Genomic DNA, 8,068 nt, shown 5'->3' on the forward strand with positions numbered 1-8,068 from the left:
CATGTGTTCAGCAGCAGCTCCACTTGGCCAAAGCTTCTTGGGTGAAAGCTGCTCTGATTTTATTGTCTTGTGTAAATAGAAATATTTTTTTGAGAAAAAAAATGAGCCTTAGTATCTTGAAGATAGCGTTTCTCAATCAGCCCAGCTGGGGATGGATACATGGGAGCCCACGGGGTCTGCCTGCTGGAGGCTGGCGTGGCCTCTCGCCGCCAAGCTGTGCTGTCGCCGCAGGTGCAGCAGGCACCTGAAGGAGGATGGAACTGTCCAGCAGAGGACTCGGCAGACATTTCTCCCTAGTCCCTGGAAACAGGGTGAACTCACTGGTCCCATGGTCTCCGCTGGTGTAAATACTCAGCTACAGCCCACAGAGGACTTGGACTGCTCAGTGCAGTTGTGGGACAGGGGAGGGTGGGATGGGCAGAAATCATCAGAGGGATGCAAATCCCATCAGTGTGGTGATCCCCAGGCATTTAGCATTAGTAAAAAAAAAAAAAAGAAAAAAAGAAAAGGAAAAAAACAAACCCTGAAAGCTTATTAATGGTGTTGGGCCAACTGTTTGGCTGGGTAAATGGAGGCATGCCTAGGCATGTTCTGTGTTCATGTCAGCCAGTGCCTGTCTGTGCAGTTCTCTGTCTGTGCAAACACGTGTGTGGTTCGGGGGCTGCTGCAGGTCCCTGTGTCCATGTAGCTGTGTCTATGAGAGGAGAGAAAATGGATGTGTGTGTTGTACTGCCCTTTATGTGCCCAAACACATCCGAGGAATCATGAGTGACGCTGCTAGGTCCAGCTTTAGTAGCATGAGCGCGGAGAAGTGTCCACACCTCTGCAGGGAATGAGGCTGGGAAGGCCGGGGGATGGTGTTAGCTGAGTGAGAGCTGATAAATCTCCGCTCTGCATTGAGTTGTCATCCTCTGTGCCACCCTGCTGTGGCACAGCAGTGCTCATCTGCAAATACCACCAGCACAACAGGGCTGCACTCGAGCACGGACACTGGCAGGATAGCACCTCCTGGAATTTGGATGGGAGCTTTGGGGTTTCCCTTTCATCCTTCATCACCCAAAGCTTACTTATGCCTTATTTACTCTGAGTCCAACTGTTCGGATTCATGCAGTGCAGGGAAATTAGGAAAAGAGAATGAAATTAGGAATTGAAAGTAGAAAAAAAAAGCCCATACATGAGTAGAAAACAGATATTTTTGAAATTTACCCCCAATAACTTTCTCTGGACACGGAAGTCTCTTTTCAGCTTGGCATTTTGCAGGAATGCAGTGCCAAGGTCAAGTGTCTTCCCCATGAAGAAGCCAGATAGCAGAAACAACTTGCACTATTTAGCACAGCATTGGGGCCAAAGCCCCTTTACCTTTGCAAGGAATGGGCAGTGGGCACGCAATCAACAGAAATTGGAAGCTGCCTCAGATTCCTGAGGGGTGTGGGCATCTAGTGTGGTAATTTGCTTGCAGTGGTCCAAGGTGAGCTGCAGGGATAATCTTTTCCACTTGAATACTTGAATACCTCCTGTCATCCAGCTGTGTGTGTTCCCATTAACACCTAACAACTGCCAGTGCCAAGTGATTTATATATTTATCAGGCCATTTATTTGTGTATTAAACCAGTGCATGGGAGGCACTGTGCTTTCATCTGCCACATGTGGACACCTCTTCCTTTGCCCACTTCTCCAGCCTTGTGTAATGCCCCCAGGCAAGGTGACTGTCATCTTGGAGAGGCTGTGGTTTCCTCCCCAGTGATGGCTGGTAGCCTTTTTTCCAGGGAGAAAAATAGTGAAAGATGAGCAACACACTCTGACTTTGTGCTGGAAATGTGCTGAAAGTCAGCCCGTGTATTAAGCAAAATAACTCCAAAATGTTTGAAAGTTCATGATCTTTCACAGACATGAGGAGACCATTCTTAGGGTTTCTAGGGCCCCAAAGGGCAATGCTAAATCCTGAACCCAAGGCTTCTTAACTCTGGGGAGATTTGAGGTACAGCATGTGGAAAATATAGGGGCAGTAATTACAGGAAGGAAGATGCTCCCTGGTTTTACTAGATTGCAGAAAAGCAGAACTCCCCTGGGTTAGGTTGAGTTGTGGGGGTTTTTTCCATTGGAGCAGTCACTATTAATTCCTCTCCCCAGACAATCCCATCATCCTATACCTTAAACCCTTGCCTTTATGTCCAGAAGAGTTATTCTTGGAGGCGTTTGTAACAACCTTCAATGTTTCTCTCTCTCTCCAGCCCTAAAGAGGCTGACACCCCACAACTGACAGTTGTAAAGATGAGCCAGACCAACCCCAAGTCCTAATAAAAATGATGAATCCCATCCACTGCATCCATATCGATGGCACACAGGTCACACATGGAGATGAGCAGTGAGGAGGGGGAGGCAGATAATCACTGAAAATTGTGTGTGGGAGGTGCTGTTACCAAACCCACCCGTCAGAGTTTTGATTTAATCCAGCCCTGAGTCAATACCGATTGACATTTCACTTGCTTTCCATATCGTAACTGGACTTCCTTACTCCTCAGGCATGGAATGAATCTTAATACATTGTAATTACTGTACTCCTGGTGGTGAACCGGTATGAAAAGCTATCACAAAAAGCATTAATAAAATGTACATTATGAAAAAGAACTCGGCATTGTCTGAAATTAATAATGCACCAGATTTTTCTCATCCACGCCTGCTCATTACAGGCCTGCCCTTCAGTTTTCTACTAAAATGACTTATTCAAACTACTTGTATAGCTGTGTTCAGCGTGAAGTTATCTGCTGTAGGTTTGCATCCCAGTTAGATGTACCGCATGAGGACTTATTAATCTGTTATATCTTAGAGGCATTGATTTTGGTGACATTTATATAACGCTGGTATGACTAAAATGAACTGATTGATTCATGCGTATGGATTAGTTTGCCTAAGACTTTGAGGCCAGGTAGCTTTATCATGCACTGTAACGCCAGAATTCATCACTGTATTATTTACGAGAGACTGAACTGGCTGCATCTCAACAACTGAAGAGATCTTCACTGTTTTATTTATGTATAAATGTTTACTTAATCAGACGCCAATTTTGTTTAGCAGAATTTGTTCGCAAATGGAAATTGTAAACAATAACGTGGTTTATATTTTAAAATTTATAGGCTTTCATCTATAGCAAAATCCAAGATTTCCAAAGTGTCTTTGTCTACTGGCAATCAACAAGCTCTCTTGTATATGCTTTCTGGTAATTGCAATTAGCTGCTGCAACATTTCACATAAAAAACAATGCAACCCTAATACGGGAGATCTGAGTGGTAGTGTGTCCACGTCAACATAAATATCCCAACCTTTACAAACGCTGCTGGAGGTTTAACAAAGCAACAAGGAGCCACCAGCCAGTGCAGAGGCAGGAGCTCATGGAAATGTGTGGTGATTTCTGCTGCCTTGTTTTACAAGAAAATCCCAGTTCCAGGTAAATTGTGTCTCAGTCACAGGGGCCATATCCCCTCCAACAGCTTGCAGAAAGCCTGGTCAAAGGGGGCAAGGAAAACATCTGTGCATTGCAGCTGGGAAAGTGGCTGGGCTACAATGCATGTTTAAGGGTATAACATTCCAAGGAGGCTTAATCCCAGGTTCCCAATCGATGGCACGTGTTTTCTTTGGACCACGCTGCTTCTCCCGGGGACCAAGGAATAAGGAGACATAAAGGATTTATTAAATGAAAGCAGAGACTTTCCTGTTAGGAGCCATTTAGAAATATTTTTAGTGCAAAGGCACAGAAGAAGTGACATGCTAGAGACCTATAAAATAATAAGTAGTGTCCAGAGAAGGTGAATTGAGTGCTGCAGTTCACCATAGGTAATACAGCAAGTGGCACTATGTAGGGCAATGAAGAGGGGAAGTCTTAAATGTAGTTATAAGTAATGTTTCATTATCCATCACAGGATTAACCCACGGACTCCCTGACCCAATACACCAGAAAGGTGATGTACAGTGAGCTTTAGTAAGATATTATGCTGTTTCACAGCTCAAAGAAAGAAAGGAAAAAAAAGAAAAGGAAAAACAAGAAAAGCCTGTCACCTACAGTCTCTTGTTTCAGGGTCAGAAGGAATTGCTGGCTCCCTGAGGAACTGCAGAAACACCCCTGCTGAGTCTTCAGCCATACTTCACACCTGTGATTTTTTTTTTTCCAACCATATTTTATTAACATAAAAAATTACAATAGTATTAGGTAGGCGTGGAAAATTACTTGCCAGCTGTCGGTTCGAAAAGGGGAGTAAACTTTGCATGACAGCACGCTGGGCTGTATTTTCAAGATCATGGGATCACAAGATAATGATGCTGAGGGGTAACTGTGCCTCACAACCATTGAACCCAACACTGCAGAACTGGTGTCAGCAAAAAGTCCCTCTCCATGTTTCTTTTTGGCTCCCTCAGGTACTAGAAGGCTCCAATTACATCACTCCTAAGCTTTCCCTTTTACAGTCCAAACCAACCAAATTCTCTCAATCTACAGGTCTGTTCACTATTCTTTTAGGGCAATCAGGAGAGGCACCTGACAAAGGCTAGGGACCAAAAAAAAAAAAAAAAAAAGTAAACACAACATAAGTTGGGCTAGGAGCTGCTTTAATAATCTCTGTGCCCACCTGGATGTAATGTGGGTCCCTAACTGGAGAAGTAACAGCAACACCTGTGGAAGTTGCTCAGAGGCCCCTTAACAAGCTCAAGGGGGTGTGCTGAGGAGGATTTCCTTCCTGCAGGCCAAAGTGATAAAGCTGATATTATTTGCAGCGATTTTATAACTCCTGGCTGAACTAGAGCTTAAACTTTAGGAAGATGTTTCAAGAGTGACTGGAGTTCTGAAGAATGATGGCTCTGTTGGACCCCTCGGTAAGACACCCTACATGCTAAGTGTTTCTGTTGATGTGCAAGTACGGTGGTTTGACTCGTGTCTCAGCAATTAAATTTTATTTCCTGTCTTACACCCTGTTTATCCATGCTAATAGCTCTCCTAGATCTTCTTGGATAACACCTGCTGTGTAGGAAGGTATAAAATTGTAGGAAGGGCTGAATATTTGTCACCGTAATGTCATCAAAATGGTCTTGACTAAAAGGTGTTACTGCAGGAGTCTGATTTTTTTCTCAAGCTTCCCTCCATGCATACGAGCTTTTAGTCATGTTTCAAAATAAAATGAAGACGTGCCTTTTTTTTATTCTTTTTTAATTTTTTTTTTTTTTCATCTGTAAAGCTAAAAATGAAGCTGTTATGTGCATGCTTCCTTCTGCTTGGATGCACTTGCCAGCATCTGCTGCTGTGGGAAGCTAAAGTCACTGATGGCGAAGCTAAATTAAACCTCTCCAGTGTGTGTGTTGAGGGGGCATAAACCAACATCTGCAAGGTGGCCTTGGGGTAAGGGTAGCTGACCCTCAAGCTGATGTGCCCTGCTCAGAGCTTTGCTGTCCTGGGGATGCAGCAGCTGCACAAAAATGAGACTTGGAAACCCCAGTTTTCTGTGCAATATCCTTAATTTACCATAGCATATGTATTATTGTGTGGTGTGCTCTCCCTAAGCCCCACCCGTGAGGGCCAGTGGCTGCTTGCTGCTCTGCACCTCTGCTGAATATTAAGCAGCTTCCTGAAAGCAATGAAGCTGTTATGGCTGAACGGCTTCACCATGTGCAGGCTGCACAGATATCCAGCAAAGAAATCAAAGGCATGATGTCACCAGTATTTCTTATCTAAAATTAAATATCTGTCTTAAGTCCCCAGACACATGGAGACTTTGTATTAGAAACATATACTGAGAGTTCAAACTCTGAGTCATCTCATATATATTTCACTCAAGCCAGGGGAATAGCAGTGAGAATAGACCTGCAAAAGAGCAATTCTCTATTCTAGCAAGATGAGGGAGAAAAAAATGTTCAGGGAAAATAGTAATGGGTTCGCAAGTGAAAAAATCTTGCCAATGAAATTGTGTCTCTAATATTCTGTACCTTTGCAATAAAGTCATGATTTGCTGTGGAAAATGTAGCAGAGAATAAGTGGGTCAACTTGTGCTCATTAATGGCAGAGACAGAGTAAGTGGCATTTAAAACAAATCCACTCAGAGGGAAAGTGAAAATTATTTATTCTGAAGGCATCAAATGTTTGTTGTCACAATTGGATTTCAAGAGCAAGTCACAATGCTTTGGGGTGCCGTTGTCCAGGCAGGGTTAAGCCAAGCTCAGGATGTGCTGGAGCCCAGGGCTGTGTTTCTGCTGTTGCTCTCCACTGCATTGCAGGACATGCTGGGTGGCCACTGCTGTGCCCTTTCTAGCACATGCCACAAGTGTTCCAGCACAGTCACCAGGGGCTGAAGTGGGAGATGTGATGCTGGAAATTACTTGGCTCCATCTGTGCTAAGGGGTAAATTGTGCCAGGCTCATTGTCAGTCCACTCACATATCAGCAGCTACATTTGGGTGCAGTGAATATCTGTGGATCAGGAGCACTTTTAATATCCCTCTACCGTTTGTGTCCTTATTATCCCTGTAATGGGCCCTATGTAGTCCCCAGGCCCGTGGTTGTTCATCTTCCCTCATTCCTCTCAGGCTGTGCTGCTGATTTTCTTCCCACCTGGGTAGGCTCCTGTGTTGTGGGTGCACCTTAGCTCCTAAATAGTTTTCTCCAAGGTAGAGAAAGATACTCTAAGCCTCTAAAACCCCTACTCTACGAAAAGGGGTTGTCTTCTCCTGTGAGCATTCCAGTCATGAAGGAGCTGTGCAGTGGGTTTTCTTGGATTCTGGCGATGCTGCCCATACAAGAAGGCATGGGGCAAGAGGAAGCACAGAGGCATTTCTGGAGTCACTGTGGAAACAAAAGCCTGCACTAGGCTGTCCTCCAGCTTTTACTGGATTATAGCCCAGACCTGAGACCCAACAGATGCACTGTCAGGTATGAAGTATTGGCCCAAGATTCGTGCTGGCTCTGTAATGGGAACCAATTCCACTCTCTAATGCTCAGTTGTTGCATTGCATAAAAATCATTATTACACATTGTGAAATCTAATTACATTATTGCACACTGTGTATACACTCTAATAAAGGCAGTGGAAGCAATAACACTGCTAGTAATACACCATTCCACTGAAATTGCTATTGGTGTCAATTTTACATTCATTTTTTCTTGATTTACGCTGAAGAGCAAGGCTTTCAGCCGGCTTGCTTTGGCAGGTGGATGAAGTGTCAAGACCTTACAAGGGCTGCAGAACCCCAGAGCTCCTACTGCATTAGGGAGCATGTGAGGGGACCCACCCAGTGGTGAGACCAATCCCTCCTGAGGGTTACAATGCTGTCCTGAGATGGGTCCAAAGCCAGCTGGGCTCAGTTTCCACTGAGAGTACCCCTTCTCTCCACTGACTGTAGATCCTTGGGCACCTGTGCTCTTAGGTGTCTGAAACCAGATCAGCTCAAATGCCTCCAGCCCTCTGTTGTGCTGGCATGGAAGAGGAAGAGGAGGATAGGTGGCCCTTTGTCACAATTCAGAGACATATATTTGCCAGCATTGAGCTGAGAGGGATTTAGCTCTCAAAGAGTATTTTCAGTTCTCTGCTTCCCCACCGTTAACTTCTCATTGTAAAGCTTGTGTGATGAATATGAACTGCTAGTGCCAACCTGCTGGTTCCTTGCACTCTGCTCTCCTTGCAAGCTGTCACACAAGCTCTTTTTAGTAGTGGAAGAGATGAAGAGGGGCTCCTTAAGCACCTCAGTGTCTTCAAGGAGGTAGGTACAGTTAGCAGCCATTGCGATACTGTTTGCAATGTTCCCTGAATTCATCAGCTGAAGAAACCACATTGGGAGCTGAGGAGAGTTGTAGGGGTTGTGATGATCTTCTGAAGATCCCTTCTTTTCAAGCGTGGCAAAAGAGTCCAGGGTTCAGCCTCTGAAGAAAAGAAAGGAAAAGGAAAGATGTCAAACCACAGATTGAGGAAAAGGATAACTTTGTATTTCCTTTCCTAGACAGTTTCAGACACTGAAAGCTGCTGTTCCCATCACAACCTCTTCAGAAGAAGGGAGCTTGAGCCTGCAGCATTTCAGTGTCTCTTTACTTCTAAATG

Source organism: Poecile atricapillus, chromosome 4 (assembly GCF_030490865.1).
Source record: "Poecile atricapillus isolate bPoeAtr1 chromosome 4, bPoeAtr1.hap1, whole genome shotgun sequence".
NCBI lineage: Eukaryota > Metazoa > Chordata > Aves > Passeriformes > Paridae > Poecile > Poecile atricapillus.